The sequence below is a fragment of the Astatotilapia calliptera genome, chromosome 10 (assembly GCF_900246225.1).
Source record: "Astatotilapia calliptera chromosome 10, fAstCal1.2, whole genome shotgun sequence".
Lineage (NCBI taxonomy): Eukaryota > Metazoa > Chordata > Actinopteri > Cichliformes > Cichlidae > Astatotilapia > Astatotilapia calliptera.
The window spans coordinates 28128007-28141254 of record NC_039311.1 but is presented as its reverse complement, the minus strand read 5'-3'; positions in this window follow the sequence as shown (position 1 = coordinate 28141254).

Sequence of the window (13248 nt, the reverse complement as noted above, 5' to 3'; positions counted from 1 at the left end):
CACAGGGAGAACATGCAAACTCCACACAGAAAGATCCCGGCCTGATGGTGGAATTGAACTCAGGACCTTCTTGCTGTGCGGCAACAGTGCTAACCACCGTGCCGCCGTGCTGTTTTTTTTTTGTTTTGTTTTTTTATGTTTGGTTGATATTGTCTCACTCATTGAACTGAAATGTCTTTCAAAGTGAGCAAACTTACAAATTCAACAGGGTATCAGATAATTACTTCTCTCACTGTACATAAAACACAGCATGAAAGACAGTGATAGGGTTGCAAAGTGGCTTGCGGGTGAGCAGCTGTTGAGGGCAGGCTTAAATAGTAAGGTCTGCATGAGTATAATATTTGCCAATTAGATGTATAGAATAGCTGATTTGACAGGTTTATGGACATGTTCTGCTAAAATAATGCACATTCTTCAGTTCCTGTACCAGTAAAAACACCAGTTAAACTGTGCTGGACTGCTTTTGTGGGTTGCAGCAGCCTGTTGCTCTACTTTATGAAGGATGACAGGTAAAGCCCGCTTTTTAAAAATTATTTCTTGTCTGTTGCCATTGGGTTTTGCAGCAATCTCCGTGTAATGACATGCAAATGCACCACTCAGACAGTGGAAATGTGTTTTTAGTCCATTGCCACCTTCACAGCAGGTCTGGGAAGCTCAGTCTGCTTTGAAGTCTGAGCTGAGCTCCTGATGAGTTCATGTCAAGTCTGCAGAGGCTCCAACGTCACCTACTTAGTGTCATGAATTGCAGAGCGTTGTATCACAGGCAAATGTGGCACTGTATGCTGATTTTTGATGAGAAGAAAAAAGCGATCTGTTTTGATTACTTAAGCGAAATTACATTTATTTGTAAAACATATTTTCTATTGTAGTTATAGTTGATTTTAAGGGATTTAATGTCCGAGCTGCAGTGATGTTAGGAACAAAAGAATACAAACTAAACTGCCTAAAATATAGACACAACACTAACAGTTTTAACATTTTCAGTCATGACCATTGCCCACAAACATGGTGGCGGTCAAGCACACACAGACTTAATAGGAACTGTTGGCAGCCTCTATTAAATGGCTGAGAAAGAGAGGGTTTACAGCCTCCGTGGGAGTCAGCGTCTTGTCAGGGTCCATCGGCAGCAAGCCCTCTGCAAGAAGGTGATAACCCTGAGCCTGTTTCCCAGCCAGCATGTCCAACTTAATCATGAGTAAGAAGAGGAAATGCAACGAAAGCAAATAAACCCTCAACCGCAACAAACCGACCCCGTGTTTATGTAATCCACATGACAGCTTGATGAGATAGATTCACGTATATTGGGTGCACTAAAAGTAAACACAAAAAAGTGAAAAGAAAAAAATAAAGAAATCAAAAGTTTAAAAAAAATGCTCCACAAACATAATTTCACTAATCTCCTGATTTGACTTCTTTTGTTGCATTCCTCCTTGTAAACAGTACCAAAAAAATCTTTTTGAAATGTGCAAATAAATATTGGAAACTCTTTTCAGCATAAGAAAACTGCTTTGTTCTGTGTTTCCACTATTGAGCTCAGATTATCATATGTAAATATTGCACTATAAGCACCTGTCCCTAAAAAGCAACAAGAAGTTGCACACAGGGATAAATATATAGGGTCAAAATTGTAAATCAAAGCGCCATGAAAAAAAAAAGCCTACTCACGTACATTATCCAGAATATTTTCACTCAAAAAAGGTTTATTGGATAAGGTGTTCTTTACACATTCATTAATGTGTAAATAAAGATGAGAAGGACGGGAGGGGGGAAAAATCAATAATAATTTTTTCTATAGCGATATGATTTTATTTTTTTGTCCACCTGTAAATGCCAACAGCAGGCATTATTGTGTATTAAGGAATATATATTTCTTACCCAGTGTGACTGACTGACTGACTGTAAGGTATGTGTGCTATGTTTGAAGCATTTTAAGTTCAGAGGAAGGATGCCGCATCTAACGTCTTCGTTAGATGGGATTACTGACATTACATTAGAAGGTGAAGGGTTAAACAACCACTGCATGCCACCATGCCCTGCTCTGCTTGTATATTAAGGGAGTCCATCATGTTACAAGACTGCCGAAGACATGCTTTACATAATTCATGCTTCATACATGATTCATCCCTACCTGTAAAACTAAGTCCAGTCAGGCTCCCACTGAAAAGAAAACTGTCGCAGTGGTTAGGATGCTTTGAAAAATGCAGATTTTATTAACAAGTTTACATTATAAGATTTTTTCACCTACCCAAGTAGCTGCAAAATGTAATGTTTCAGCTATGCAGGGTTGAGGCTGTGCTGTGAATTTGTTCTGGGTTATGGAATGCAAAGATAAAGCAGTTCACAAAGACGGTGTCCTTGGGTGTTTCGAAAGGTAACTATAAATAAAACTTTATCCTTAATATTATTGTTATTATTTTTTGTCCGTTCCTGTGGGAGGAGAGAATTTGTTGCAATGGCAAAAGATACATAAATGTGAAAGCATAAAAGAAGAAAACGCAGTGGCAGGTTGTCAGAGAACCTTCACAGAAGTAACAGAAGTACTGTAGTGTACCATAGCACAGCATATATACGCCAGTATATCAATTCAACAGCTAATGTAAATGCTTTCCTTTTTGAATAGTATTATATAAGCTATATTTTCATACGTTATTATTATGTATCCACGTTATCTTCTGCAGTGCTAATCCCACTGTTTTCCAAACCTCAATATGAAACAGACTATGTATAATCGTGACTTTGATTAAGTTTGACAGACTCAGCGCTGCTCTGCTAAAGCTACGCCGCAGGTGACTGGGTATGAAGTACTCTCAGAATCCTTCACCTTTGTCTTGCAAGTCATTAAATCCAAAAAAGGCTCAAAAACTTGCCCTTTTTTTTTTTTTAAAGAGAACTACAGGATAACGTAACATCTTCATGGTCGACATTTGCCTTCAGTCTTGATTTTTTTTTGTTTTGTTTCGTTTTGTAATCCACTCCTGAAATGAGCTTCAGTTATTTTTTCCCCATAGTTTTAGATTGTGATTGCTTCCTTACAGATTGCCTGATAGTTGTTGTCTTAACTTTTTCTTTCTTTTCTTTTTTTTTTTAATAAAAATTGTACATTTTTTTAACACAGTCAGTCCCGAACAAAAGTTTAAGACCACTTGAAAAATGGCAAAAAAATCATATTTTGCATGGTTGGATCTGAAGGTTCCAAGTAGAGCTTCAACATACAACAAGAAGAAATGGAAGTGAGAAAAAACATTTTTTGAGCTGCAATTTATTGAAAGCAATGCTTAAACTGAAACAGGCTGTTTTTTTTTCAAGTGGTCTTAAACTTTTGATTGGAACTGTATTATTTTTAGTACACCCAACCACCACATTAGCAACTGATAACTAAAAAAACAAAAGCTGTAGCTGAAAATCCGACATTTAAATTGCTTAAAATAACTCCAAAGCATATTTCTATCATCATGCAATGACAATGAGATAACATTGTCGTTGCACTGTATTTAGTATCACTGATAAGTTGCAATTAAAATTTTGTAAGAATAAGAGGCTCATGTAAGGCAGCTGTGATCAGACTATTTTCAAAGCACAGTCTGTTTCTTTGTCTGATCAGAGTCCTTGCAGATAAAGAAGCTTCACACAGATATGTGGATAACCATGAATCCAAAATGGCTTCCCGCTGATGGTGAACCCGATTGCTTCTGTTGCTATCGTCTTCTGTGAGGTTGTTTGGCACATGACAATTTGTGAGTCTTTAATTGAACTAAAAATAGTTTAAGAGTTGTGCATGACTGATATTTTTTTAAATCAACATCAGAACAAACTAAAGTACCCCCTCGTGGTTCTCCAAAGTACACCCAGGGGTTTTAGTACCTCATTTGAGATGCACTGTTTTAGATTAACTGGAAGGTTTAAAGAATTCATTCGTTGGCTAAAATAGCAAATGAATCTTCTTTAAACACAGTGGAGCCTTATTAAAGTAATGGATCAACAAACATGCTCTGATCTTAAACAAATTCATCTAATAAATAACATAAATTAACATAATTTCTCCTACATTAAGTTGCAGATATAAAAATAAACCGGTGACCAAGTGGACGTGCTTTCCTTGCGACAGCCCTGTGTCTTCATAGCGAGGCTGTAAAAGAGTTGGCCTCCTGCGCCGATGAAGAACTACGGGTGCTTTCTACTACATCAATCATTCCTTGGAATCCCATGAATAATTTCAACACTCTTAATATGTTGTAGTAATTTTCATTTATTATTGATATCTAATAGCAAACAATGCACACTACCTGCTAGTTAAACAGGCCATCTTTAGCGAGCAAATGGCCTGGAAACACTATAAACATTCGTTCCACGCTGGATATAATAAATCATTTACAGAACTGGCTATGCCGCTCTCCAAACGGCACCGCCTATGCGATCTGTTAAGTCAATACTACCCCACAGTAGAGTTCTTTTTATTATTTGTCCCATTTGTTTCGAATAAGACAGGTAATCAGGTTTGGAGATTGAATTGTTGCAATAAAGGTGGTTATTCTAAAATGGCCACGGGGTGCAGCGATTGTTGAGGCTCTTTACACATTTAGGCCCAATAGACTGAATGTAACCTGCTGGGATTGATGTGCAGGTGTGATGTATACTGTTTAAAATGGAGCCATCAATAAAGACAAAAGTTAGCTGAGAACTCAATTGATGAGATGGGATCCTCAGAAGAGCTGTGTGATAGATGGAGAAATCTTCCTCCCTTTAAATTTCCCTTCTGTAATTTATCTTTCCTCCTTTTGTGGTTTCACCTGAGCGACATACGAGATTTATAGTAGCATCGGTACAAACTCTGGATTGTTATGATTATCAGTTTCCACTGAGCTCCGTTGATATAGCCTAATGAGAGTCCCCACACTGGCAGACAATCATTATTGTGTGGATGCTTTAAGCATCCACACTATTGAGTTCCTTCTTGGTGTTTCCGTACACTTTTCGCCGTGGATCTACTTCCACAATTTTCAGCCGATTTTCACCGTTCAAATTTTAAACTATTCTGCTATTTCTGCTAATAACGGCTATGTCTTTTGGTATTTTTCACTATTATACTTTTTAAAATATTAAGCTTTTTTCCTTTAATTTGAAATGAATGGGAAACTTTGCAATTCTGCTAAAATTAGCTTGTTTTTGAAACTTAACTACTTCCTCATATTTTCACGTAGAACAACCATTCAAACTTTAAAATGTTCTCAAATTATTGGGCTATTCAGGTATAAATCAGCTTTTTCAAATCTTTTACCATTTTACTTTTATGCTTCTTAAAGTTTTGAGTTGCAAAATTGTGATTTCTCACAAAATACATGCGTTGTTATTGTTGCCACTGAAGGTTTCGCAGTCTTCTCTTCATGTCCGAACAACTTATTGCTACTTGCTCAAATTTCACTCAACTTCCACAAATTATACATCAAAACGTAGGTATTTTTGCTGGCTTTCTGAAAATGTCACTATCATTGTTGTGGAATTTATAGAATTTTGGCAAATCTCCTCAGACCAACAGAAAGTCGGAAAACTCTCCATAGAAAGTCAATGGAGAGTTTGTTCAAAATCACCGCTTGATTTCTGTAATGAGAGGCATTTTCGAATTGTCATATCTCCTTAATCTCCTTTGTGCTAAACCAGAGTATTTGTGCTGAAACACAGTATTTCTGCCAAATGATAGTATTTGTGCTAAACCATAGTATTAATTTAAAATGACAATATTCATAGTTCATCACAGTGTCTCTGGTAAATCACAGTATTTCTGCTATGTTGTACTATTTTTCTAAATCATAGTGTTTCTGTAATGTTTAAGTATTTTTGACTAAATATATTCTTTCTGTTATCTTATACTATTTTTCCTAAATTCTTGTATTTTTGAGAAGTTATCATGTTTCTGGTAAGTTACAATATTTCTGCTAAGTTCTGCTATGCTATTGTATTTCTGCCAAGTATTATGTTTCCTCTAAGATGTTGCAGTTCTGCTAAGTTATTCCATTTTAGCAAAGTTCCTTTGCTTCTGCAAAGTTTTTACAATTTCTGCAACTTTTCAGCTAGTTTTTGCATACAGCTTCAGCTTTAAAGCATCCACACTGCATTTTCGCAGGAAATGCAAATTTTTCTAGTTATTTTTGTTTTTCTTCCCTATCCATCCAGGGCCAGTGGTAAATCTTATAGTCTGCTATGTTAACAGGCTTCTATTAATTTTTCTTAGGGTTCTGGAGCTTTCAGAAGCATGAGGCTCACCTTCAAAACATCCCCCCATATTCTATCCTCAAAGCTCTGCAGTATTTTGCATTGCGCTTCCAGGAGCATCTCATTTTTGACCTCTCTGCCCTCAACAGCAAAGCCCTCCTCCATAACATGTGCAGTGAGTTTTATGCTGTTTTTTATAACTCCTCCCTTTGGTGAGGCTTTAAACGGTGGAGTCCAAAACCAGTAGGTGATGTCATTGACACTGCTGCCATCTTTTATATGCAATTTGTACTTTTAGCAGGAAAAATGTGCCTGACGAGACCAGGCTCAAGTTCCATCTGCTGGATGGTTCACACATGAGTTGCAGGCTTGAACTTTTCTCGACAAAAAATGTCCAACGGCTCAGACGTTATGTAGACTAACCTGCCAGCAAACAACAACAAACTCTCTGTCCACGTGAGAGAGAGCAATAAATTCACTGTAAGTGAGTAGACGTCATGTGCCCTGAATCCTGGAAGCTACAGTGTACCCAGGCGGCGCCCTCACCCAGACCAAACGACGGTATTATCAGGAGCGAGAAAGGGCAACGACTGACGATGTCTTGACATGACTGTTTCAGCGTGTTGGCTTCATGTGTGAAAACAGCCAAAGTCAATAAAACAATGAACAATATAACAATAACCACTTGACAGATTGCAGATAGTGTAAAAAAGGTACAGAGAGGAAAATCACAAACTGAGAGAGTGAAGAAGCAAATTGATGCACCAATAAATTCTAAATTCACAGAAAGTGAAATAGATAGAAACAGAGAACATATTTAAGCCCTCCACCTCTTAGTCACAGGCGCTTTGTATTTCCTGGCATCACATTACAAAACACTCATTTGAAAATGTTGGCATTAAGTATGTGTGAAAAAGCTCAGAGGTTCACTCACCAGCTTTTCAGCGCTTTTCACATTTATCTTACACATATCTTCAGTAAACAGTGCTGATTCATATGTGACTATGTTAAGTGTATACATCTAATCAAGCTGGTTATATTAAAACCAAGGGCATGACAAAGCAAGTCTTTTCTTTTGCATCATTTTACCCTGAAATGAAAGCATCAACTGACCAAAGGTGCTCCCAGCATCTTCTGGAAAAAGTTCAAAGTCATCAACCAGCAGTGAAAGATCAAAGAAGCAATTCACATCTGACCAGCAGGTCAAAACTTTCACTTACATAAGACTGACAGGCAGAAATATTTGTACAGATAGTAATGTTCCCAGGAGAATGAATCATAATGGCTTTGGTGATTACCTGGCTTTTCCTCAGGCAGGGTCTCATTTGTATTTCAGAGTAAAATGCCTCTATGGTATGACTTTAGACCTTTGCAGTCTCTTAACTTGTCATTTTGTTCCATAATTAGGTCAAACTTTTAATTTGTCCAATTCACTCAATATTTTAACGGCAGTTTTATAGAGTTGAGAATTACTTTGGTATTTACATACTGGCATTTGTTCCAAAATCCTTAAAATAACCTTAAAATAATCCAAAATATGAAGAAGGCATTTATTAAAAGGTAAGCTGAAGAGAACTGAGACCATACAAACTTTCCCTGAAAGGGTCCCAAGTAATGGTGCTTATTAACAGCTTTTCTGAGCTAGCAGTGCAAAAAAAAAGGCCTCTTGATACATTGCTACACCTGAGTTAAGTGGGATTTCGTCTCATAACATAGGTTATAATATTGCTCATAACATAGGTCAAAGGATAAGTAGGCCTTGTTTAATTAAAGTGGACCTATTTAGTTCATTTTCAGTTCCAGATTTATCTTCTTGCACTTAAGTTCAAAATAATCAGTTTTGCTTTGATACTAGGTAAAGGCACAGCCTAAACAAACTCTTTTAGCTCCACCCCTATTAAAGCCACCCTCCCTTTAGGCCATCTTTCTTCTGATTGGCTGCCCCTCTCAAAGAACAGCAGATGGGCGGAGTTTCTGTGCTCACTGCAAAATCAACATGCCTGAGTCTGAACTCCACATGTATCCAGTTTTCCAGTTACCATTTAGTATTTGTACATCGACAGACCTCACTATCTGAAACTTTGATTTTGTTTAATATAAGCATCACCCCCGTGTCAGTGTAAATTAATGTCATAAAAGGAGGAAAATAGGTCCTTCCAAATGAAATGCTGTAACGTGGCTTTCACAGACTCCTGGCACAGATAAGTGTCTGGTGTTCTACAAGTGAGATTTGACACCACTCCCTGACAAAAAAAAGATCTGCTAATAGAAGCCGAAACATCTCAGACCCCAATCTCTGCTCCTCTGCATGTGTGAAATTGGGTGGAAATGTGATGACTGGGACAGAAGTGAGGCTGAAATGGCAACATCGCTTCCATTTGGTAAAAATGGGACTGAGCCATTATTTACTCTGCTGGGTTGATATGCTGACAGATCACAAGGGGGTCTCTCTTTTTCTAAGCATTCATACTTCAGACATCGAAGCCATTTTAAGTTTTTTCCCATACTGTCCCATGCATATTAACTTCCGCTCACTGGGGTTGGTGCAGTTAGAGCAAAGGTGGTGCTGCGGCCTCTTCATTTTTTCAATATGCTCTTTTAAGATCAATCTACAAACTTAAGTATTTTCTTTTTTCCTGGACATACCTAACACTTTACAAGTTTGACTGCATTTCAGTTGCCTTCTCCTACAACTGTTTTAGAGACCGTGTGTTGATAAGATTATCTTCCATCAAAGCAGATATTCTTTGCCATATGATTTCCAACAAACAGCGTCACTTTGTGTGACTGGCTTTTGCCTCAAACTAATTAAAAGCACCACAGCTCAACATTTAATTTCGGTAGCTTGAGAAGACGGTGAATGGGTTTTTTTAAACTCCTGTTTCATCTCACTGGTGACAGATTTTGTTTGAACTCATTCATTTATTCAGATGTTGAGAAATGTTTGAGCTCATCTTTTCATGTTTAACTACTGGCTGCAGTTCCTTCAAGTGTCCTGCTCTTCTACAGTAACACTGAAGGCTTCACTGTTCCAGTCAAGCTGCATTTGTATGTATGGTTTGGGTTGAGTTTGTTTAAGGAATTGGTTTTGTGATGTCACACCGGATTCGTTTTACAAGGCTTAACTGAAAGTGCTGAAATATATTTGTAGGAATTGCGCTTCAGAGTAGAACAGCAGAAAGAGAAGGGCAGAGCAGATCCAAACCGCAATAATACCTACATGTTGCAAAAAGGAACCTGAAGTCCTGGTAAAAATAAATAAATAAAAAACAGCAAAATATTTTTAAAATTTAAAATGTTTAACCGTGCATTCTAGACACCGTGCCATCACCCATGGGTCTGAACTCATCATATTGAAGACTCTGGACATTTATGTTGATATCATGTTGGCTTTTTGGAGCCAGAGATCGCCATAGTTGAAAGAGAGGGTGGAGTGCATAGTTATATGCACTAGGCTTACAACTAGCCTAGTGCATATATAACTAGCCTGCTAAAGCAAGCCTGATCAGCAAGCTGCACTCATAAACTCTACTGACATCACTCACAGACACACATATCTACTGAATGCTGCTTGGTTACATGTCATGTCTATGTCAGCACACTTCAGCCACACTCCTAACTTTAAAACCTAACAGATTCCACACAGGTGAGCAATATTTTTTTATATCTATATCTATATATATAGATATAGATATATATATCTCACCTGTACTCTCAAATGCCCCAAAGGCTTTTTAATGCTAGAAAGTTAGTCATTTTAATGTCAGAGGGTACGAGGATTGACTCACTTTTTGAGTCAGCCTCAAGTGGCTACTCCAGGAACTGCAGTTGTTTGTTTGTTTGTTTGTTTTTGGGGGGGTTCTAGTCCTGGTTGTTTTTTCTTGCTTGTAACGAATATCTTAGCACCCTGCCAGCAGCTCAAGCCATCTTGTCTCATTTGAAAACCAATCACGGTTCACAGAATCCAGCATGAGTCACTCTTGATCATCTGCTTAGTCAAATACAAGTTAAGCCTCCCTTTGCTGCGGCGCTGCGTCATTTTAAATAGCTTTCTAACTTTCTTTCACTAAATTTAGGTTTATAGTTACAAGAACACACACACACGTACAAATTTAAAACATTTCACCTCATTTTCTTCGACACCTCTGGCCCTTATCCTGCTTTCAGTATCAATGAGATCAACTTTAAGCCATATTAGTAAAACTAATGAGAAAATATTTTCATGCATGAGATTTAAGTTAAGTGCTTAAATAAAAGGGCGTCTTACAACATACTGTGCACCTCACGGACCAGTTTGTTTCCTTTATTTATGCCCACAGTATGTACACAAGGATTTGGTTCAGGAAACAAAAATAACCTTTCAGAAAAGGCCTTCGGTAATGGAGTGAACAGCAGAAACTAAACCAGTGCAAACCTAAACTTCATCATTTATTCAGCAAGTGATTAACCTGTATCTGCTCTTTATCCGTAACTTTAATGTAATTCATTTAGGAACGTAAAAGGTTTTTAGAGGAATCTTTATAGCTCTCTGACATAATCATATTTTGTCTTGTATCCCTTCCATGGGATATCAGATCTAATAAATCTAATTTTATTTATATAGCACACAGCGAATGAAATTTTAAACTGAGCACACCCTTCTCCCTGTAGATTAGGAAAATTATTACTTTGAATAACTGAAGAAAATAAGATTTTTAGGTATAAAAAAATGACAGCTTGTCTGCATAGTGTCCTTGTTTCATACAGGCTGGGAAATATTTGCTTACAGAAGAAATTATATTGTTTATGGACAAAATAAAAGCTGTACTAATGATACTGCCCTTTCATTCCAGAAACACATCGGAGCAGAGCACACATTCACTGATAGAAATCGGGTAGATGTGCTGAAAGAGTGGCCAGCTGAGCATCAGTCAGTTCCTTTTTGAGCTTGTGATGATGAGCATGTGACAGAGTTATGATCGCTGTATTGTTCGGTAAGAGGTCACTCTTAAGATAAGTGCACTCAGGACACTCAGTGCCCAAAGTGCTGTGACTACTTCTGCACTTGAGATAACTCTGATTCTTGCAGAAGGGACAAGGTAAAACCTAAAAAAATTCCTTCAAATCTATAGACCAAAAAAAACAAAATCCAAAATGGAGTTTGTGTGAGGCTTTATTTCCTTGAAGCAAAGAATAGAAGAATATAGATATTCTTATGTCACGGCTGTAACACTTGTTTCTCTTCATTTTCTTATTTATCACGTGTGTAATTTTATAACAGAATCGCTTTGGGATTAAACAGCATTTTGAGCCAAGGACGGAAATTTTGACTTGCTTTTGTTCATGAAAGTGAATTCAAGCGTCTCACCAGATAACAAAGGCTTTAATGCAACAGAAAAAAAGGGAATAGTTGAGTGTGGAAAACCATCCCCTGAGACAATAAAAAACAATTTACTATAAGCTGGAAAACTGCATTCAAATAAATACATATTTTTCTTTTCTGCCAGAATTTGTTTTTCATGTGATTGATTGATGCCAAACCTTTCACCCGTATAGACTGTCAGTTATTATTTTTATCCAAACTCAATCTGTGGAAGTTTGTCACTGGAAAAAAAAGCTAATAGCTCAAAACTTTTTAGAAAATAACTCAAAAGTTTTTCGTAGTTATTTTGAAATTTAGAGTTACAAAACTTTAGAAAATGCCAAAAATCTAAGTTTTCCACTTACTATGTTGAAAATTCGAGTATCTAAGTAAAACAAATACATTTTAAAAAAAGAAAGGGCTGCAGAAACAATACCTTCCAGATCCCAATCACCTTGTTATCCACTAGAATGTAGCATTTTCTTTTAAATCCTTTTGCAATCAGAATTATGATCTCAATGTGCTGTTGTCCCAAACACAGCTTACTTCTTCAAGATCAGCTCTACAAATTCTCTACAGGCTCCCTTGTTCAGGGTTTATCTGCTTATTTCTTCATTTTTATTCCTGTTATTTTACTTATTACATTATATGTGGTATACACAGTATGACTATGTCTAAGACAGGACAGGCAAGAAAAAATGAGGGGGAAGACATTATAAAAGGATAGAGTACAAATAAAAATATACAAAACAAATATACAACACCTGGGACACTTCAATAGTCTTTTTGTGGTGTGTGTGTGAGAAAGAGAAAATGTACCTGAAAATGAGGGTGGGAACTTGCAATAACGCCCCCTTGGTGCCAGAGGCAGACAGAGATAAATCCAGAGGAACCCCCTCCCCCTGACACGGATGAAGTCCAAGCCACTCTGGATCACCAAGGGAGTTGGTCAATGACCACGCCAGAACATCCAGCCACGTGCCCTGGAACCAACATGTGCTTGCAGCCCAGTGGGGGGTAGCAGTGGCCAGCAGGGAGCAGTGGGGAGGATGAACCCCTTCCTCCATAACCATGTTCCATAGAGGCCAAGGCTCAGCAAGCCTCAGACACAAGCCCAGCCATGCACACACACTCACCATTCCCTCACTAACTCACATACCCACCCACCAAACCACTAATGACACGCGGAAACATACAGGGACATGCACACAGATCTAATGGAGATGCAACCAAAGCACCAAACAAACCGCCCGTAGACCACCGTACCTGGCAGGGTGTGTGGAACAGGGGTTTAGGAAGATGCCCCTCCAGTCAGTGTTGAATGTGCTATGTTGTGCAGGTGTGCTGTGGAGTGTGAGTGTACAAAGTTTACAAGATGAGTATTGCTGTATGAAAACTAGTGCTGGGTGTGACACAAGCACCCCTCTGCTGAACAGTAGTGCTAGTCCCCACCTCCACCCATCCCCAAGACCCTCCATGTTTAAGTTGCAGATAAAATTAAGGGACAGATAGCAGTGAAGGGTTGAATGGGGCTATGGTAGTAACCCCACCCATTAGTCTCTAGTTAACACACCTGCCCCCAAGGCTCTATGGTTGTGGTGATGTTGTGAAGCATAATGACTATAGTGTAATTAAAAAGGAGGGGCAGGTCACCGCAGTACAGCCAGCAGAGCCACGTGAATGGCTCTACCCACTGTGAT